The sequence below is a fragment of the Bufo gargarizans genome, chromosome 8, assembly GCF_014858855.1.
Source record: "Bufo gargarizans isolate SCDJY-AF-19 chromosome 8, ASM1485885v1, whole genome shotgun sequence".
Lineage (NCBI taxonomy): Eukaryota > Metazoa > Chordata > Amphibia > Anura > Bufonidae > Bufo > Bufo gargarizans.
This window is the reverse complement of record NC_058087.1, coordinates 64,717,573-64,741,105: the sequence shown is the minus strand read 5'-3', so window position 1 is coordinate 64,741,105 and position 23,533 is coordinate 64,717,573. Positions and strand designations below refer to the sequence as shown.

General features: G+C 41.6%; 1 protein-coding gene across 2 annotated transcripts in view; it reads right to left on the bottom strand.

Annotated features, from left to right (window-relative positions):
• ERBB4 (erb-b2 receptor tyrosine kinase 4) overlaps positions 1-23,533 on the bottom strand; it is a 1,102,749-nt gene that overhangs the window by 632,814 nt on the left and 446,402 nt on the right. The gene's annotated exons all lie outside the window — the stretch shown is intronic.

Sequence of the window (23,533 nt, the reverse complement as noted above, 5' to 3'; positions counted from 1 at the left end):
GAAGTGGCAAAGAAAAATCATTGTTTTGTTAATAAAAGGGGTTTTATTGGAAAAAAAGTAGTAAAACGTAAAAAAAATTATAAGTATTTAGTATCACTGTAATCGTACTGACCCAGAGAATAAAGATATTATGTTATTTGTACCGAAAAATGAACGCCGTAAAATTTATAATGTAAAAACGCAATGGCAGTATTGCTATTTTTCCCCATCTCCCTCCCAGAAAGAGTTAATAAAAGTTAATCAGAAAGTTATGTGTACCCCAAAATGGTGCCATTAAAAACTACTTGTCCCGTGAAAAACAAGCCCTCATAAAGCTATATAGAAAAAAAAAAGTTATAGCTCTTGGAACGAGACCATGAAAAAAGGAAGAAAAACGCTAGGTCATAAAGGCCAAAACAGACTTGGTCACTAAGGGGTTAAAAGGACTTTTGGGTCTCTAACAAGTTTTTTCAATAAAATATTACTATTTCACTCCCTACACTATCTGTCCCTTACTAAGACTGAGCCGAACATGTGTCATCGGGTGCTATATAGCAACCGATGACGCGTTCCAGCCAGCCAATCACTGTAATGCCAAAAGCCAACATGGCTACGGCATTACAGTGAATAGCAGCACTTACCTGCACATTTATTGGCTGCGTAGCAGCCAACAAACTTGTGGGGAGGAGACTCGAGCATTGCGCTCAAGCACAAGCAGTGTTCGGCCGAACACCTCGATGTGCCGAGCATCTCGATGTTCGAGTAAAATTAGTGTTCGTCAGAGCAGGCTCGCCCAACACTAATAATCACAGTCCAAGCCAAGACATTTAGTGATAATGCAGCATGCATAATATAAATCCTTTCTACTGCACTAAAAACACCCACCTCCTTCAGGATAGCAGAGGAGTTTATTTTAGACCATCTCAGTCATTTTGGATTTATAACTATCTGATAGCTGGTTACGTATGTTTCACCAAGAGACTTTGAAATTGGCAATTTTAACTGTTCCATAAAGGGTTATCCTAGTTGCGACTACCCCCCTCCCAAAAACCTATCTTCATACCACCTGAAGTGGGAAGTCCGATTTGTCAGCGGATGCAGGGAACCAAGGAGAAAGAAAAAAGATGATTGACCAATTACTTGTAGACTTAACTGGTAGATAAAAGCACTGTGCAATATCTCTCTCAATCTCTGTACCCAATGGGATGATAATTGGAATGGCAATAATTTAAATGCCCGTTTAAGATGCATCTCTCGTAAGATATGTCAACATTAAAAAATAATGAAAAACATATTTATACTTTATGACTTTGTATATTTTTCATTAATGGGAAACTCCATCCGACATGTGAAGTCTAGTTGTGTCTAGATTTTGCACTGATCGCTAACTCGAGCATGATTTATTTTCTCAGAACCTCTAGCCTCTGCAATCAATTGTAGCATTTTCTCCCTCATGATACAGTACTCTAGATGTTTGGTCTCCTTGCCTTTAGCAAGAGCATGGTAACAGGATTATTTTAGAGTTTGTTTTGATTCCTGTCTAAAAAAATGACTTACTCTTCAAGTTTTGCAATGTCTGGAGGATCTTCCTGAATGATGCAGTACCTATAATTTTTTTTGTGCAGTAAGAAGACAAAAGATTAAAGGAGTATGGGGTTAATTTAGTACCCACATACTAGTATAGTATAAAGTATACTAGGAACTGTCAGGACTAGTGTTGAGCGAGCACCAAAGTGTTTGTGTGCTTGGGTGCTCTGGCCAAACACATTGGTATGCTGGTGTGTTTTACCGAGCAGCAGAACACAATGGAAGCCAATGGGAGAACCCCAGGCACCCCCTGCTCGGAAAATAAGAGGGTGTCTGGTTCATTAAAAAAAAGTGTAAAAATTGATGGAAACTCCATCAAAATGGTTTAGAAACAGCATTAAGAGGAGAGCTGGATGTGTCTTAGACTCCTATTTTGTACAACATACAATAGACAACCACACAAAGGCTATATGCCAAAAGCCAGGTATGTGCAAGCCATCAATCTATCCATGAGACAGATAACAGCTAGCATACCTTACAATGGCAGCCTTGTGCACTATGAGATATTCCAAACCAGCTCTCATCTGACTGAGAACCAGTAAACCTCAAAGGTTTTTTGCATCTGTTGGATGGCTTTGGTGGACCTGCACACCTAGATCAATATCATTAGGGCAACAAAAAGTTTTCCTAACATAATATTCAATAACCTTTCTATACAGTTTTGTCATGTAAAAACTAGTTTGCATAAACATGGGCATATGGGAAAGACATGCAAATGAGCAGAATCTGCCTTGTTTTTCAGCTGTCATAAGACAATGAAAACCAATGGATGGCGCTATTGAGTTATGAACAGCGCCATCTATTGGTTTCACAGTCTTATGACAAGAGTAGACTAATAGTTTTGTCAGAAGACTATGAAGCCTATAGATGGCTCTGTTTATAACTCAATAGCGCCATATACTGGTTTCATAGTCTTCTGGCAAGAATATTAGACTATGAGTCTTATGACAAGCACATACATGGCTTTTGGCATATAGCCTTTGTGTGGTTGTCTATTGTATGTTGTACATAATAGGAGTCTAAGATGCATCCAGCATCCTCTTAATGCTGTTTCCAAACCATTTTGATGGGGTTTCCATGAATTTCTAACCTTTTTTTGTGAACCAGACACCCTCTTTTCTTTAAAGCAGGGGGTGCCTGGTTTGATGCTCGGGTCTCCCATTGACTTTCATTGTATTAAATTGTACTTGAGCACCCGAAGTATTTGGCCGAGCACTCGGATCTGCCAAGCATAGCATTGCTCGAGCCAAACAGCAGTTCAGCTGAGCATGCTCGCTCAACACTAGTCAGGACAAATGACTAGGAGAGTATAAAATCTCACTTACCATATGCCTAAACTTTTATTGGTTCCCTTATGCCCACTGTGAGGGTATTAACCTACTTATCACTGGCCTAGTAACTATTAAAACTGATATAGCATGTCTAAAATTAGTATAAGGATAAGGCTATATTTCCATACAAAATGGTGCATGAAGAAAAAGTACTGATGGCTTGTTTTATTTTTGTCAGTAAAGCACAACAAATTCAGATTATTTTATAGTTTATTTTTTATTTAATTTGTTACATTTTGGAGCATGTCCAGCATAAAATATTGCAATTTAAATAGAAAGTTTACATCTGTGAATTTTTGCTTGTGTACATCAATAGTTATTTGGCACAGAAAATCTTGCATATACTTGCATACTGTAGCTGTGATAAACTAATCCATGCCTCAAATCTCTGTGCCTCTGTTTGTCCCTTTCGTTGACGTTGTGAGACATTCAGTGCTTGTGACTTAAAAGGCTTTTCCATGACTTTAATACTGATGACATATCATCAGAACAGGTCATCAGTATCCGATGAGTTGGGGTTTGACACCCGGGAACCCTTAAAATCAGATGCTTGAGAAGGCAGTGGTGCTCCTGTGAGAGCTGCAGCCTTCTCGCAGCTTACCAAGCACAGTTCCGTACATTGTATTGCTGCTGTGCATGGTATCATGCTCAGTCCTATTCTGTTCTAAGGGGCTGAGCTGCTCTAAAGGCCATATGACCAATGAACGTGTCGTCACAGGCCTATGAAAAGCTGTGAGAAGACTACTGTGAGAGTAGCTGCCTTCTCAAACAGCTGATCCTGGGGGATCCAGGTGTTAGACCCCAATGATCAGATACTGATGGCCTATCCTAAGGATAGGTCATATGTTATAAAATCTTGGAAAACCCCTTGAAGGCTCTTTCATACAAGCAAGTTTTCCATCTGGATGTAATGTGTGTAGCGAATGCATAGCATCCGGAAAGAATCCTGACCCATTCATTTCAATGGGTCTGTGTACGGTACATAAGCATGGTTCCTCATGCATCATCTTTGAGTTCAGAAAAAATCACAGCATGCTGTGTGGGGCTCTTTCACAAGAATGAGTTTTTCATCCAGATGTGTTGCGTGTAATGAATGTATAGCATCCGGACTGGATCCTGATTTTAGGTGAACTTGATTGGAACTGGAGTCCACATAAAGTCACCGGATGCATCATGTGGCGCAAAACACGACCAGATCAAAGGTAGGTGCCATTTCTTTATTGAGATCTTTTATGGTGATAACGTGTTTCAGAGTAAAGAACTCATTTCTCAAGTCTTATAGAGATGAACAGAAAATCGCGTTCTCTCTGCTGGATGACACTGCAGCATTCCTTTTGCTCATCCAGCTAAGAGAATGAGGCTTTCTGTTCGTCTCTATAAGACTTGAGAAAGGAGTTCTTTACTCCGAAACACATTGCCACCATAAGATATTCCAATACAGAAGTTACACCTACCTTTTGATCTGGTCATGTTTTGCATCACATGATGTCTCCGGTGACTTGGTGTAGACTCCAGTTCTAGTTCAGCTCATCTATCCGCTTTATGCTACCTCAACAGTCACAGTGACTGCTGTTAGGATAACACAAATGAATGCCTCACTTTGTATAAAAGTCACACTATGGAGGGCATCATCAACAGAAGTCACCATCCAGCCAAGGCTGGAACCTTGCTCGTAAATTTGATCTCTACATGTCAAGTTGGTGGAAAATAGTTACAATATGTTGTTAGCCCTTTGATGATCATACTTGTGAATTTCATAGCCTTAGTATGCTGATAATTGACTCTTTCTAATAAGAAAGGCACCCTTATTCATCCATAATACCAGATCACTATTGCTTTTTTTTTTCAACTTTAAAGCAAGGCCATAAAGTCCGTAACACATTCAAAAATGAGAACCTGGTAGAATTGCTTTTGACCACTAAACAAGAACACGCCAGCCCTTTTAGCCTACTATGATCCAGCCATTCACCCTAATCTCCGAGATGCAAGGGCAGCTTGAGAATGCTGAACACAATAGGCCAATTAATCACTGGCCCCACTGACTAGCTCTGACTGGTACCTTTGTTCTAAGTTTGCTTCGCTTGTAAGACCGTAATCACTTTAAATTCAGCTCATCCATCAGACTACAAAACCACCTGTGTGTACAAAAAGATGGTCTCGTCATCTCCATCCTGAAGGACTAAACCCCTTCTAGTCCAGAGAGGGAGAAGACAGCATCAATAGGGACTATGATCTGTAGCGTAATTGACATGATTATTAAAGTGAACTGAAATCACATTTCATCAAGCAAAGTAATGGCTTCCCTTGTTCCTTTATCCTTCTCCACATGGCTCCACCTGTATCATGCCTTCTTACCAATTGCCCCCTATTCTTTGTTGAAAGCTGCCATTAATCTTAGCCCATGCTGTCTTTTGACCTAACTACTGCAATAATTGTGCTTTAATAAGTAAAGCTGAGACATAGGGAAGTCATTCTTTCACTGATTTAATGAAAAGCAATGACGTTATATTTCCAGCTGAAACGCTAAGGACTGGAGAAACACAGCTAAGCATGTTTGCCAGAGGCAGCATAGGATCTTTCATGCACAAGTATACCTTCACAACCACAGATTCAATGCACAGTGCCACCTCTGATCAAAGTATTTTGGCAATGATAGGTGCTTTGGTTTCACGTCAGATACATTTCCCAGGTAACATTCAGCTCCTGTGATAAAGAGGTAAATGTGGCCCCTCTGTTACACTCAGAAGTATATACTACTGATCTATAACATCTTGTGAAGTTATCTGGATGCCATCAGCAAAAAAAATGCATTATGAATATTAATATTTTACCATTAAATATTGCTATTAGTGCAATATAGGCAAATACAAGATTTTTTCTGCTCTTCTTTTACTCTGTGTTCTAAAAGATAAAAGGCTTTTAGTGAAATCTAAAGCTAAGGAACAATCAGTACAATGGGCTTCAAACTGTTAGCACGTTACTCAGTACATCAAGTGTATGGCCGCAGGAAGCTAAAATCTCCACAGCAAGGGTAAAACATAGTATTAAGTGCTGTTGATTTCTACAGACAGGAACAATGGACCAAAGGTTGTCCGTTTTAGCCACTGTGCAAAACATTTTACATAGGTAGCATTTCATTGTGTGAAGGATTCAGAATGTGTGATCAAAGAAAATCTATAGATGGGCAATATATCATTTTGTAAGGGTACGGCCACACGATTAGGTTTCTGCGTGCAGTTTTGGAAGCCAAAATCAGGAGTAGATCATAAAAGGAGCATAAGTATAAAGGACATTTTTTTATTATTCCTGGTTCTGGCTTCCAAATCTGCATGCAGAAACCTAAACGAGGGGCCATACCCTTAGATAAATAAAAGTGCTAAAAGTCATATCGCACAATGATTTCTTGATGAATGATAGAGGATAAGAAGAAATAAACTTTATGGTTGATGGTGCATTCCATTACAAAAAAGTTTGTTTAAAAAAAATCACAATTCTTTAGGATTTTGTGTTAGACTTATGTAATACCTACTTTTTCCCCTTCAGCTTGCCATTTTCAAATGTCATACATATTTTAAGAGAGAAACTGCAGATGCATTTTCGCCATCCTTTTTTTTTAAGTCTATGGACACCTTTGAACGGATTTTGTTGTTCTTGTTCATCTGCTTCGTAAATGCAAAATGAAAGGGGTTCTCCAGACTCCATTATCTGTTTTGCACTATTTCCTCGATCCAAAAGCTGGTCACATGACCTTTCTATGGTGAATTTTTATACATCCTTTGATGGCCTATTTAAACTCTCTGGCCTTCTTTTCCCGCCAGTGCACTGGCATATACTGTAAGTAACATTTTCTTTCACTGGAGACTTCTGAATGCAGTCTGGCACATGCACAATAGGTGAACTGCTCTGCCTGTGCATTCTTTTCTATGCATTCCGAACATGCATCATCCAGCACTTTTCGCAAACCATTAATTTCCAGACCAAAAAATTAAACAAGCGGAAGTGCTAGATGTAAAGAAATACTGGAAAAGAGCAGGGGGATGCCAGAAAGCCTAGTAATGGCGAGGTAAAACAAATATATAGGGGGTGTAGGCAACTAATAATCACAAAATTAGTGTTTTGGGGCTTTGACTTGGAGCCCAGAAAACTCCTTCATGGAAAAAAATAATTTAATTAAAAATTCCTACCATTTTGCTGCTGTAAGTTTCTGTAACTCCTTCACACAACTGGCTTTAAAGCTGCTTCTGACTTATAATATATTGGACAGCACTCTGTTAATGACTGTGGCTGGACTTTCTGCTTTCCCTATCCTTTTTTTCAGTGTTAGAGATAACATACGGGATGCGAGCGAGGTTGTAAATCTCTGTATAGAGTGTAGAAATGGAGGAAAGCATCTAAGTTTTCAAAGAGCTCATCTCACAAAGGCTGTAGGTAGATAGAGAGGAAAGCTTCTGACATACAACAGCACAGTCTGCATGGAAAAAAGGAGAAATCACCCTGGCTGTGTGTAATGAAAGCAGAGTTGAATCCGCTGTGCCACTAAACAGATTTGGCTGTGGGCTTCTCTTACGGTCATCAACTAAGTGCCGCCCCTGCTGTTAACAGTTTAAACCCATAAACAGGTATCTGGAGTCTGCTACAGGGGAACTACCTCTTGGAGTAGTCTCTGTTCAGTAGCTGCTGACCCACGGAGGTCACCAGAGCGAAGCTCCAAGTGATCAGGCAATATTGTAGTCAGGAACAAGCTGAGCTCAATATGGTAAATAATCCAAGGGTTGGGGCAGTCATCACTGTGTCAATATGAGTAACAGGCAGAGGTCAGGTCAGGAAGCAAAGAGTCAAATCTGAAAAACTAGCAGAGGTCAGTACACAGACAGACAGTCAATACCAATACACCTTTTCAGGGATTAGCAAGCTAGAAACACCTGTTGCTCAGGCACCCTTTCACAAGAAAAAATGCCTTAAAATCACTAAGGTGACCAGCCATAGCCTGGACTAAGAATAAGGTGCACACGTGCTAGCCTTTAAGAGCCAGAGAAAATGTATGTGTGAGTACAAGGATCCGCCTCAGCCTGCTCGAAGTGGGCAGTGCTGCATGAAGTGGGCAGCAATTCTGGGTGGGAGCATGGACCATCAGAGAACCACACCGCGAAGGCAGGTGAGCACTCCAACGGTCATACTCACTAGGATGAGGTTGGTGGTGGCGGGTATGGACTTCTGGTATAACACTGTGTATATGTAGAGAGAAAGGACAGCACCCACAGAAGATTCTGCAGAAGGAAGGAGGGGAAATTATTCACTCGCACCCTCTCCCAGGGTGTACAAAAAAAAAATTTGCTCATTGGTTGTAGAAGGGAAAAGCAATACAAAAGTAAAGCTGTGCTGCATTGTCTACTTTAGTTTCAGAATGTGACCCAGATAATTCTGAATTTAGGTTTTGTTTTCCACACACTTACACATCATAGCTGCCCTTAACTAAGCAATTGTTCAGTGAGACAGCTTTCCAATTATTGCCAATTTGATCCCACAGCACATCTCTAGTGCTCTACAGGAAGGAAAGGTATTGCTTGCAGCATGTTTGTTGCTACAATTCTATAAATGTTCATAGAAATTATTTACAGAATCTACAAGAAACTAAGTTCATCCCAGCACTGGCAATAATGGATATTAGTACCTAAAGGGGTCATCCAGGTTTTTAAAACTGACAGCTTTCCTTAGCATAGGCCATCATTATTAGATCGGTGGGGGTGCTGACTGTCAGCACTCTGCCGATCAACTGTTTGGGCAAGCACCTCTTTCTTGTTTACATTGCTCTGTACTCTATAGTGCTGTACTTTTAGTACCAGATGTTCAGGGTATTGTAGCTCTGTCCAATTGACTTTAGGCTACATCCAAATATGCACTTGTAATTCCGATATTCTGTTGCGGCATAGGAGCAAAGTACTGGAACTCTTGAATACAGCATATACCTGACTCTGCCGGGACTCAATTGATCCCATTTACTATAATAGGGTCTGTTGGGTGTCTGGCATGAATATTGGCATTTTGATGGACAACATAACACTGCATGCAGTGGCATTTGTCATTTTATTTTATTTTTTGCCTGAATCTGCGACTGAGGCTCCTGCAGCAGATTTGAACCTAGCCTTAATAAGACAAAGTACAGCACTTGCTAGTTGTATGCTATTGTGCAGTATGGAACAATGTAAGCAAGGCAGAGAGTGCAGTACTCACCCAAGAACCTTGTCAAACTGCTTTAAAAGGGACTGTGCTATTATGTGGTGTTACATACACGGGTGGAACTATAGCAAAATCTCATTTATAAAATAAAAATCTTAAATATAATAGAAATCTTCAGTAAGCATTGGCTAACTATAGTGGATGAAGATGGCAATAGACCCCCCAACCATATTGGGTTCGGATCACAAAAAGCCCACTTGGGAAATCACTGGCCATACGGGTGACCCACCTCAGCCAGTGAACGGTTGAGCAGGCCTTTTCTGGCATTTCCTGTTTGTTGAGCCAGAACCAGAAAGTGGAGAGTAGCAGGATTGAAGTGTTGGAACGGCAGTGGCAGGGGATTGGCAAGGGGGATTATTTTTATTTTTAATCCACTGTCACCATATATAAAAAATGTATAACATTGAACAACCTCTTACTATGCTAACTGTACAGTGTAATCATCCTATACAGAGGTATCTCACATTAAAATGAATACCTGAAATTCGTATTATTTTCAGATCCTATAACAATTAGAAGATCTTAGATAATTTCTGTTTTTGGACATTTGCCCTTATTTCCCCTATACAAAGTCATCACCTCCTCACTTTATTGCACTGACTTATACTGTTTAATTCTGTGCATTTTGTTTGTTGTGATATATATCTTGTTCATTTGCACTGTATTTGCATGGCAATGTGGAAAGGGTTAATGAATACTTAGAAACCTTTAGGATTTCTAGCTAACAATTTTCTACAGTAACGGTTAAAGAAAAATATGTTTTGAAGGGAAAAGCCAGACTTGTTTACCACCAAAACCAGAAACATTGACTTGTTGTTGTCTGCTTTATCATTCCCATTGACTATTATTGAAGTTTTAATGCAAGTCTATGACAGATGAAAGTTGTAACATTGTATCTGTTTGGGCTTTGTTTCTCCACTCCACCACTCTCACTAGAAGGTTCTAGTTCAGCTAGAAACTGCATATAAAGAGAGCAGTCAGAGCCCCTAGTTAACTGTAGTAAGGGAACAGTGCATAGAAGAATAGACTCTGCCAGACTACTTGAGTGACCAAAAGAAGATGCTGAGATGGGACAGCTAAAAACAAAAAAAAGGCAAGAGGGACAGCTAGTTTAGGCCTTTCCTCAGCACCAAACCTTCTTCTGCCAGGGGGGAGACTGGAGAAGACAGCTCAGTGCCTTGCCTGTATTGTTTTGCACTTGAGTTCCTCCAGTAAAGAAGCACACTGCAATCACTGACTCTCTGGACTTTTTTCCCAATGGGTTGCACCAAGCCTTCCCATCCACCCAGAGAGCAGCAATACATGATGACCCCTCAGCAGTGTCCAGGTGACCTAGCATAGCGTTGTGGCCAGCCCAAACTTCGTTACTGCAATTACAAAATAGTTGCCTATTTTAATTATTGGGACTCAAGAACCTCAGTCTATGGGGGCTACCCAGTGCATGATCTCCACACCAAAGAAGCACAGACCTGCAACATCTAGATGAAATTTTTTTATGGGATATGTTGTGACAAATGATGCACGTGGTAAAGAACAGTACCAGTCAATCAAAGCCATCAATTCTTTCACAGTCTTGGGAAGAATGTTTTTGCATCTTAACAAGCAGAGAAAACGAGCTTGTTTGCTGGAAAATTAGCTGGATATTACTGGCGATTGCCCTTCTAATTCTATATATTTTATGCCAGAAGCAAAGTTTTAACAATACTTCCCCAAGGCCTCTCTATCCCACGGTGGCCAGAAAACTCTTTAAATTTGCAGCATGTTCATATATGTAATCAGTGTCAGCAGTTTAGCAGGTTAAAACACACATCACGCAGTAACCCAGGAACCCTCAAAAGACCAAAATATGAAAAAACTAAGAATAGCTTTTTAATTTTTTTGTTATTTTCTGATGAATTTCTGGTCTTAAGTGTACGCCTGTGATTATAGCTCTGTGCAGGCGTTCCGTAAATTTAGCTTCAACCTTGGTAATAATAATCGTGTTGTCCCTTGTTATTTAAATGAGAAAACATTCCTGATTCCGATCCTGTTTCATAATTTATTCCCAAAGTGATAAAAAAAAAAAATTGCAAGTAAATAAAGCAAGGTGACTTCTCCCTGTTCATTTTTCCCACTAAGAATCCCAACATTTTCTACAGGATTATATGACATCCATTTTTGTTAATCCTTTCACGTATGTATGAAAACTATGCATACTTATTAGTGCAACCCATTTTACCCAATAATCATTGTGCATAGCCTGAATGTGATGCTGTGTAGAGATGGCTTTGCGGTTCGCCCGGCGGTTGTTTCGCTGCGAACTTTGCTCGTTCGCGATTTGCCGAACATGTGAACATATGGCAATGTTCGCATGCGCCACATTCTTTTGCATTGTGCCGAACTTTGACCCATAACACATCCATCAGGTGGGATAGAACAGCCAATTGAGATGTTTCAGTACATGGACACACCCCCAGCCAATAACAGAACCTGATCTGGCAGCCATTTTACATTCTGTGTTTTGCCAGTGTAGGTAGAGGTTGCTTTGTGGAGCAGAAACAGACTGTTAAGGACACAAAAACGCTAGCTAATAGGGCCACAAAAGAAATTTTAAGGACTGGTATAGGTGTGCTATTGATAGGTGTGAAGTACTAAGGGGTGTGATTTACCTATCATATACTTTCATACTTTAACATAAAAAGTATATTATAGTGCATTTGTATTGTGCAGAAGTTGTGTGTGGTTCTGCTGCAATACCCCAGGTATTATTACAACGATTTGCAATGGGTGTGATATACCTGTTGCCCCCAAAAAAACGGATTGAGGGGTGCGATATACCTGCTTCCACCAAATATTGATTAAGGGGTGCGATATACCTGCTTCCCCCAAATATTGATTGAGGCCTGCGATACACTGACATCCACAAAATACAGATTGAGGGTGCGATATACCTGCTTCCACAAAATACTAATTGAGGGGTGCGATATACCTGCTTCCACAAAATACCGATTGAAGGGTGCAATATACCTGCTTCCACCAAATATTGACTCAGGTGTTCTATATACCTGTTTCCACAAAATACTGATTGAGGGGTGGGATATACCTGCATCTACAAAATACTGATTAAGGGGTTCTATATACCTGCTTTCAAAAAATACTGATTGAGAAGTGCGATATATCTGCTTACACAAAATACTGATTAAGGGGTTTGATATACCTTCTTCCACAAAATACAGATTGAGGGGTGCGACATACCTGCTTCCACCAAATATTGATTCAGGTGTTCTATAGTCCTGCTTCCACAAAATACTGATTGAGGGGTGCAATATACCTGCATCTACAAAGTACTGATTAAGGGGTTCTATATCCCTGCTTCCAAAAAATACTGATTGAGAAGTGCGATATACCTGCTTCCACAAAATACTGATTAAGGGGTTCTATATACCTGCCTCTACAAAATACTTATTGAGGGGTGCGATATACCTCCTTACACCAAATATTGAATCAGGGGTTCTATATACCTGTTTCCACAAAATACTGATTGAGGAGTGCGTTATACCTGCTTCTACAAAATACTGATTAAGGGGTTATATATACATGCTTCCACAAAATACTGATTGAAGGGTCTGATATACCTGCTTCCACAAAATACTGATTAAGGGGTTTGATATACCTGCTTCCACAAAATACTGATTAAGGGGTCTGATATACCTGCTTCCACAAAATACTGATTAAGGGGTTTGATATACCTGCTTCCACAAAATACTGATTAAGGGGTTTGATATACCTGCTTTCACAAAATATTGATTGAGGGGTGCGATATACCTGCTTCTTCAAAATACTGATTAAGGGGTTCTATATACCTGCTTCCAAAAAATAATGATTGAGGGGTGTGATATACCTGCTTCCACAAAATACTGATTAAGGGGTTTGATATACCTGTTTCCACAAAAAATAAAATGAGGGGTGCGATATACCTGCTTCTAAAAAATGCTGATTAAGGGGTTCTATATTCCTGCTTCCACAAAATACTGATTTAGGGGTGCAATATACCTGCTTCCACAAAATACTAATTGAGGGGTGCGATATACCTGCTTCCACAAAATACTGATTGAAGGGTGCGATATACCTGCTTCCACCAAATATTGATTTAGGTGTTTTATATACTTGTTTCCACAAAATATTGATTAAGGGGTGAGATATTAAGGGGTTCTATAGCCCTACTTACAAAAAATACTGATTGAGAAGTGCGATATACCTGCTTCCACAAAATACTGATTAAGGCAGGGATGTCAAACTCGTGGTCCTCCAGCTGTTGCAAAACTACAACTCCCATCATGCCTGGGCATACTACAGCTATCAGGGAATGATGGGAGTTGTAGTTTTGCAACATCTGGAGGGCCATGAGTTTGACATCCATGGATTAAGGGGTTTGATATACTTGCTTTCACAAAATACTGATTAAGGGGTGCGATATACCTGCTTCCACCAAATATTGATTTAGGTGTTCTATATACTTGTTTCCTCAAAATATTGATTGAGGGGTGGGATATACCTGCTTCTACAAAATACTGATTAAGGGGTTCTATATACCTGCTTCCCCAAAATACTAATTGAGGGGTGCGATATACCTGCTTCCACAAAATATTGATTGAGGCCTGTGATACACCGGCTTCAACAAAATACTGATTGAGGGGTGCGATATACCTGCTTCCACAAAATACTGATTAAGGTGTTCTATATATCTGCTTCCACAAAATACTGATTGAAGGGTGGGATATACCTGCTTCTACAAAATGCTGATTAAGGGGTTCTATATCCATGCTTTCACAAAATACTGATTGAAGGGTGCGATATACCTGCTTCCTCCAAATATTTATTGAGGCCTTCGATACACCAGCTTCCACAAAATACAGATTGAGGGGTGCGATATACCTGCTTCCACAAAATACAACATTGATTAGTTTGATATACCTGGCTCCACAAAATACTGATTGAGGGGTGCGATATACCTGCTTCCACTTGTATCCACAAAATATTGATTGAGGGGTGGGATATACCTGCTTCTACAAAATACTGATTAAGGGGTTCTATATACCTGCTTCCAAAAAATAATGATTGAGGGGTGCGATATACCTGCTTCCACAAAATACTGATTAAGGGGTTTGATATACCTGCTTCCACAAAATACTGATTGAGGGGTGCGATATGCCTGCTTCCACCAAATTTTGATTCAGGTGTTTCCACAAAGAAAAAATGAGGGGTGCGATATACCTGCTACTACAAAATGCTGATTAAGGGGCTCTATATTCCTGCTTCCACAAAATACTGATTTAGGTGTGCGATATACCTGCTTCCACAAAATACTAATTGAGGGGTGCGATATACCTGCTTCCACAAAATACTGATTTTGGTGTTCTATATACTTGTTTCCACAAAATATTGATTGAGGGGTGGGATATTAAGGGGTTCTATATCCCTGCTTCCAAAAAATACTGATTGAGAAGTGCGATATACCTGCTTCCTTCGATACACCAGCATTCCACAAAATACTGATTGAGGGGTGCTATATACCTGCTTCCACAAAATACAAGATTGATGGGTTTGATATGCCTGGCTCCACAAAATACTGATTGGGGGTGCGATATACCTGCTTCCACCAAATATTAATTCAGGTATTCTGTATACCTGCTTCCACAAAATACTGATTGAGGAGTGCGATATACCGGCTTCCACAAATACTGCTCTTCTCTAGCAACTTTGGCACAGGGTAATTTTGAAAATGACAGGAACAGGAAGAGGGAGGCTGTTCCGCAGGGGTGGTAGGGGTCGGGCAGATGCACCAGGCCGGAGCCTAAGTGGGAAGTTGGAGAAGGTGCGTGCGATTACGTCAAAGGACACGCCAGAGTTGGTTGAGTGGCTCACTCAGCCTTCCGCTTCTGCACCCTCCTCATTCTCTGTATCTACACCAGGGATGTCAAACTCGTGGCCCTCCAGCTGTTGCAAAACTCCCATCATGCCTGGGCATACTACAGCTATCAGGGAATGATGGGAGTTGTAGTTTTGCAACATCTGGAGGGCCATGAGTTTGACATCCATGATCTACACCCTCCTCACTCTCTGCTGTGTGCATCCCCAAAGACACCACCACCATAGCCCCTCCACTCAATACAGAGGAATTTATTTTCCCATCCATTCCCAGAGCTTACCGATGCGCAGCCATTCTTGGCATCGGATAAGGAAGAGGAGGTAGCAATGGCGACAGTACCCAGATCAGCCGAAGGAGCACGCTGTTGCTGCCTACTCAGAGATCTCTAATATAAGTGGTGGTGAAGGTGACGAGGATGACGTGTCGATGGACGTCACATGGGTGCCCACAAGAGAGGAAGATAAGGGGAGTTAAGAGGGAGAGACAGAGCAGCAGATAGGGAGGAGAAGGAGGAGAAGCAGGCAGAACTCGCAGTGCACAGGAGGCAAAAAGCAGACTGCAAATGTATCTGGAGCGAGCCATCCACCATGCACAGTCATATCTTGCGCTCCCAGGATGCCGACACATGGCTTCGCAGTGTGGGCTTTTTTTAACGTGTCAGCTGCTGACAATAGTGTTGCCATCTGCAGTCTGTGTTGTCATCACATAAGTCGCAGTAAGCCCAACACTCACCTAGAGACGACCGCCTTAAGAAGGCACCTGGCCTCCCATCATCGAGACCAGTGGGAGCAACGCTGTCAGAACCCACAAAACCACACTACTGGCGCTCCACGTCCTGCCTCTTCTCCTACTCCTCTCTCCTCCCATTTGTCCTCCACTCCACCTTCCACCGTGCCGTCATCGCGTTTATCTGGCACAAGGCAGGCTTCTGTGGCCCAAATCTTCAAACATAAGAATATGATGATGCTGGATAATCCTCTTGCCCAACGGCTGACCGCTGGCTTGTCAAAACTGCTAGCCCGTCAACTACTGACATATATAAACTGGTGGACTCGGAAGCCTTTAGAAAATTTGTGGCCATTGGTACATCGCAATGGAAGGTCCCTAGAAGGAAATATTTCTCCCAGAAGGGCATCCCTGAACTATATGGCCATGTTTAGCGGTAAGTTAATATATTTGTGACACACAGTGTCGGTGCCAAGATACATCTGACCACAAACATAAGGTCTAGCAAACATGGTCAGGGAAGGTACATAACTTTTACTGCCCACTGGGTGAACCTTCTGACGGCCATCAAGCATGTAACCTGTGGCACCCGTGTGGATTTGGTGTTACCACCACGGATTGCATGCAGCCCTGCATCTTCTTTTCCTCCTCCTACTCCATCCTCCGTCTCCTCCTCGACTGACTGCTACTGCCTCTTCCGCTGCACCCCCCAAGCTCCCCAGAACCTATTTGACGTGCCAGGTGAGACGTTGCCATGCTGTGCTGTGGCTGTTGTGCCTGGAAGCCAAGAGTCACACTGGTCCTGCACTGCTTTCAGCTCTGCGGTCACAGGCCGATCAGTGTCTAACCCATCTCAATTTGACAGTTGGTAAAGTGGTGTGCGACAACGGTGCCAACCTGCTGAGCACACAGAAACAGGACAAAATGACATAAGTGCAGTGCATGGCACACGTCCTGAACTTCGTGCAGCGATCCGTTGCCAAATACCCCGGGGTCCAGGACGTCTTGCGGCAGGCCAGGAAAATCTCTGCCCATTTTAGAAGATCTTACACGGCCATGGCTCGCCTTTCTGACGTTCAGCGGCGACACCACCTGCCCATCAGACGTTTGATTTGTGACTGCCCGATGCGCTGGAACTCCACCTTGTATATGCTTGATAGGCTGCTCCAGCAGCAACGTACCATTAACGACTACCGGTACAATCTCTGCAGCAGGACAGGTTCTGGGGAGCTTGGTTTCTTTTCATCGTGCCATTGGATGCTCATGCGCGGCACATGGTCAGTCGCAGCCAGGGTGCCATCAGTGACATAGTACCTTATGCCTTCTTTCTGGAGCATGCATTGCGTTGTGTCATTGATCAAGCCATCGGGGAGCAGGAGCTGGAAGATGAGGAAGTCGCAATGCAGAATTAATTTCCAGGGGGGCTACTCTATCTGAGACAAGTCATCAGGATTCTGAAGAGGAGTCAGAGGAGGATGGTGGAATGGGGAGAGGAGGAGGAGAAGCAAGAAGAGCAGGCTTTAAGGGGACTTTAAACTTTTCGGGGATCCCTAGTGTTGTCCGTGGCTGGGGGGAGGAGACCAAGGACGACATTCTCCTGAGCGATGAGCACGAGCCAGGGTGCTCCACAGCTTCCAATTTAGTGCAAATGGGGGGGGCCTTCATGCTCCAGTGTTTAAAGAGGGACCCCCGTATAAAAAGCATAAAGGGCAAGGACCAGTACTGTGTGGCAACATACTTAGACCCCCGATCCAAACACAAAATGGTGGACATGTTACCAGTAGAGATGGCCTTGCAATTCGCCCGGCAGTCGTTTTGCAGCGAACTTTGCATGTTCGGCATTCACCGAACAGGCAAACTTATGGCGATGTCCGCCGGCGCCATATTCTTTTACATTGTGAAGAACTTTGACCCATCTATCAGGTGGTGCAGGACAGCCAATTGAGACATTTCAGCACAACAAACGCCATTGGAACAAATAATTTCTACTCGTTTGATATACCAGTTGCCTCACAAAAACTGATTGAAACAGGGGTGTTATACACTCACCTAAAGAATTATTAGGAACACCATACTAATACGGTGTTGGACCCCCTTTTGCCTTCAGAACTGCCTTAATTCTACGTGGCATTGATTCAACAAGGTGCTGATAGCATTCTTTAGAAATGTTGGCCCATATTGATAGGATAGCATCTTGCAGTTGATGGAGATTTGAGGGATGCACATCCAGGGCACAAAGCTCCCGTTCCACCACATCCCAAAGATGCTCTATTGGGTTGAGATCTGGTGACTGTGGGGGCCATTTTAGTTCAGTGAACTAATTGTCATGTTCAAGAAACCAATTTGAAATGATTCGAGCTTTGTGACATGGTGCATTATCCTGCTGGAAGTAGCCATCAGAGGATGGGTACATGGTGGTCATGAAGGGATGGACATGGTCAGAAACAATGCTCAGGTAGCCCGTGGCATTTAAACGATGGCCAATTGGCACTAAGGGGCCTAAAGTGTGCCTAGAAAACATCCCCCACACCATTACACCACCACCACCAGCCTGCACAGTGGTAATAAGGCATGATGGATACATGTTCTCAGTCTGTTTACGCCAAATTTGGACTCTACTATTTAAATGTCTCAACAGAAATCGAGATTCATCAGACCAGGCAACATTTTTCCAGTCTTCAACAGTACAATTTTGGTGAGCTCGTACAAATTGTAGCCTCTTTTTCCTATTTGTCGTGGAGATTAGTGGTACCCGGTGGGGTCTTCTGCTCTTGTAGCCCACCTTTCTTTCCCATTCTGACATTCAGTTTGGAGTTCAGGAGATTGTCTTGACCAGGACCACAACCCTACATGCATTGAAGCAACTGCCATGTGATTGGTTGATTAGATAATCGCATTAATGAGAAATAGAACAGATGTTCCTAATAATTCTTTAGGTGAGTGTATATTTTCATTGACTTATGAAAGACTATTCCACAAATAGAGGAACCACTATAAAAGGCACATCATTTATTCTCTATCCAGTGGCGATTATTCATCCTCTACCCAGTGGCGATCACCCACTTATTATTATAATTTTTTTGGATATTTTTCTACATTTTACAATTTTTTTCATAAAGGATATTTTACATAGACTCTTAACCTTGAACCATTGATCTTATGACTTTTACTGCTAGCACTCATTCATATTTTAATATATAATTTTCTATAAAAAAAAAAAAATAAATCAAAATAAATTGACCCAAATAAAAGTGTGCCTGCTTATCTTTCCATTTCTTAATTCTCTAAATGGGGATGCAGTTATTTGTGGGTCAAAAACACAGAACAGGTGCAAATCTTTCCATTGCACTTTATCTCTACTACTGGTTTTGGCTCACAATAACTGATGGAAATAACTGACCAAATAACTCAAGTGTGAACTTGCCCTAAGGGTATGACCACATGTCACTGTCATGATCTGGTCAGGTTGCAGTTGTTCTGCGGTCAAGAATAGAGATGAGCAAATTTCATATTTTGAAATTCATTCACACTTTGTTGGTTAAAGGTGAATTGCGTTTTGGATTCCGTTACCACGGACCATAACACAATTCTATGACAGAATGCATAACGGAATACCTTTATAGGCATTCTGTTATTCATTCCATCATAATAGAAGTCTATAGGCTGCAAAACGGATCCGCCCCATTGCGTTATGCAGGGGAGTCCTCTCCTGCATAAAGTAAACTTGACGGATCTGTTTTGCAGCCCATAGACTTATATTATGATGGAATGAATAACAGAATGCCTATAAAGGTATTCCGTTATGCATTCCATCATAGAATTGCCTTATGGTCTTTGGTAACGGAATCCATAATGCAATTCACCTTTAACCAACAAACAAAGTGTGAACGAATTTCATAAGCGGAAATTCGCTCATCTCTAGTCAAGAACTGTGCGGCCAGTTATCCCACAGCTGCCTTTCATTTTACTACTGAAGACTGCACTGTATAGTCGGTCTTCTTTGGTAACAGACACACGATATTGAAGTTGCCGCGTGGCCATTAACAATGAAGACTATCTATATAGTGCGGTCTTCATTAGTTAAATGAAAGGCAGCTGTGGCCTAATTGGCCGCGCGGTTCTTGACAACAACACTGCCAACCAGACCAGGAACATGCCGTGTGACGGTACCCTAATGCTAAACCCTGAGGTTTCTCTGAGCGCTTTCCCATTAATTTTACCATCTGGACAGGTTTAAAGGGAACCTGTCACCATAACATGCAGTGCAATCTGCATGCTGCATCTTATAGCACAGGAGGAGCAGAGCAGAGAAATATACAGTTTTTTAGCAAAAGATTCAGCAAAACTTGTAATATATTCATTAAAATCTCTGCTCTTCTAAGCTCAGTAGCTCAAGTGGGTGGTCTGACCGCTATATATATATATATATATATATATATATATACATTTCACCATGGAAGGCTGCCATTCACTGATAAGACCCCCTGCTTGGCTATGGGGTTCATAAAGAGCTGAGATTTTCATGAATAAATTACTTTTCCCACAAACCTATATATCCCTCTGCTCAGCTCCTCCTGCTCTATAAGCGGCTGCCTGCAGATTGCATTGCATTTTGTGACGACAGGTTCCCTTTAATGGTACCGTAAATATCTTCCTTTTGCAGGAAGCGTTCTTAGACACTGCAATACTACGGAAAGTAGTCAATCTAAAAGCAATCCCTTGTTATTTTTGTTAACACGTTTTATTCTGGAGATCATTATGTTGTTTGCTGATTACAATGCAATCAAGCACTACGAAGTTTTAAGCAGGGGATTGCTGAGCAGCAGAGAATAGAATCACCGTCTCTAGAGGCTGAGACATTTAAATGAAAAATGGATTTATTAGGTTGGAACAACGCGTGAGCCGCTACCTTTTACCTCTGGGAAAGTTGGCGTGATTTAGACTCCGCTTAAATGATATGTGTAATGACTTTTGTAGTTTCATTTCATCCATAATTAGGCAGAAATCTCAATGAAAAAGGCACATTTATTGCTCACAGATGATCCTGGGTCTGCCTGACTTGGGTAACGTCTGTCTACGGTGTTTACGACGCTACGTCCTTGTTCACTAGGAGTTAACTGACAGATGTCTATAGGAGGTAAAATAGCAGCCTACTGTTCATGTGGATGAAGTGTAGCTCACATGTCATGCAGCAGACTGACAGTATCTCCCCCAGTCGCCTCTCTCCCCTGGGTCACAAGCTGCGGGCACATGGCTCATGTCAGCGGCTGACAGGTTCTGCTTGTATCTATCCCTCTTCCACCTCAAATTCTGCGTTTCTTATCAGCTGCCAAAACATCACGCTAAGGAAGCCATGGAAAGCCGCTCTTCCTTCATACTTCACAGAACCATTTGTCTACACTACAAGGATTATGTTTTGTCCTCGATTATCTTAAAAATGATAGGAGGATGTAAAACATTGTGATCATTCGATGAAATTAGCAAGCTGATACTATGCTACTTTTCGAATGATTGGCCAACAGGGATAGGTCAGGTCTGCCAGAACGGCGTCTGCTTTCAGTGGCTTTCTGCTTTGGCTCATAGATAGTGGATCCCGAGTAATAAAACCCACTCTGATATTAATATGCCCCAACAGGGCATAAAGAAAGAAGTTATCACGTATAAGATATTTATGGCACAATATATGAAGTCATGCCTTATCTTCCATGCAGCTATGTTTGTTCACCTATGAGTTGTGTGCGGCAGCTTGCCTTCTAACATTCTTTGCAATGCCTTTTGCCAAATTTGAATCAATAAAATGCATCTCTAGCATAAACACTGCTCCGGTGGTCAATATACTTCAAATTTTCAATTGAATGGCAGATTCCTGACACATAGCTAAAAATATGTGAAATACAGGTCAAAAGTAATTTTACGTTTTAGGAATCAATGCCCAAAGTAATTACCCTATGCCAAAGAAACAGCAAAATCAGCTTGGCACTTTGAAAAGCCTAACAAACAGCTCCTGAAATCTAAGCTTCAAAGGCCCTTGTATATGCAAATAATGTATTTTGTTTTGTAAAAAATTATTCTACAGTATGTAACAGATAGGAAACAATAGGATAAAGGTAAGGAGAGAATACTTTATGGGGATATAGATTTCACATAACTTATCTGTGTTGATCATAAATGTGCCCGTACACATACAAGCAAAGTCAGTAGAACCCCCTGGCTGACTATCTGATGTGTTTGGTGAAGTCCTGACTCTCTGCAACAGATAATTTTGGGGGAAAGAAAGATTGGGTATGCTGAATTAAATCAGCATGCCTTATCCTTTGTTAGAAAGAAAGGAGTGCAGGTGAGTTCTTAACAAGCTCTGCCTCTTATGCCACCAGATGTAAGCAGCTATCAATGTTGGACCCTTTAAATAGTCCTTGAGATATAACTCAGATATTAAATAAGCCAGCACCTCATCTGCAGACAGCTGTTTCGGGGTGATTGTTCCTCATCAGTGCAGAGCAGAGAGTACTTGGTTAACTAGGTGAGAGGCCTGTCAGAATTTTGGGGGGTACTATCTTTCCTTGCAGAGAGAGTGCCTTAATCAGTGTGAGGAGACTTATAGGCCATACATGCTCTTCTGGAATTCTGAGAAGAAAGGGATGCAAATGATCTCTTAACAAGCTCTGCCTCTAATGCCACCAGATGTAAGGCAGCTATCCTATAAGTCAATGTTCGACCCTTTCTCTCACCCAGTTAAGCCTGTACTCTCTGCTCTGCACTGATGAGGGGCAATCACTCCGAGACAACTGTCTGCAGATTAGGTGCTGCCTTATTTATTATCTAAGTCATGTCTCAATGCCTATTTAAAGGGGTGAACATTGACTTATAGGATAGATGCCGTACATCTGGTGGCATTAGAGGCAGAGCTTGTTAAGAGATCATTTGCATCTCTTTTTTCCTAGAATTTCAGAGGAGGATTTATGGCCTATAAGTCTCTTCACGACGATAACTCCAAGGAGAGATAGTTATCCTTTGTTCTCACAAGAGATAAGTCATTGGCAGCGGTGTCTAAGAGTGATCTACCCACCTCTCTGTGTGAAACACATACATTCTAAGTGAATCCAAGTGTATATGCACAGATCTAGGAAGTGCAAACATCAGTGGGTTAACGTGTTAACACGACAATGTAGCGTGTTAGTCCAAAAGTGTAATTCAATAACAACTTTAAGCATTAGAAGCTTTGCACATTGTTGAACAAAGGCAGCGTGATAATCTTGTGTGCTAATGCAAAAAACAACAAACTAACACCTGCTTCATTTCATGGGAGGGATCAAGACAAATAGCTGGAGGCCAAAAGGACACCTGTGGAAGGTGTATGGTCATGTGAGCAGGTCACTGCTGTGGCTTGTGATTGGCTGCAGTGGTCACATGTCCCTGGTCGATAGATGTTTTCAGAGCTGCAGGTGGAGGAAAGGCAGGCCTGGAAGCAACAGACACAGAGCCTAGCGGCAGGGACAAGGTAAGTATGATCACCACCATGGGCAATAGATGCATTTTTAATTAAGAGCATTTATTTTTTGGCTGAAAAGCATTTCTGTAGTAGTTATGCATTGATCTGGTCATACTGTAAGACACCTGAGAACATCGTTCAGGAGAGGTGAGAGAGGGGATGGAAAATGTACCATCAGACAAGCACCCTAATGGATTTCACTGTGAATGTCATTCTGCAGCTTGCTATGTACTGAGATACATAGAAGCTGAAAAAGACAGTAAACTTTTATTAATA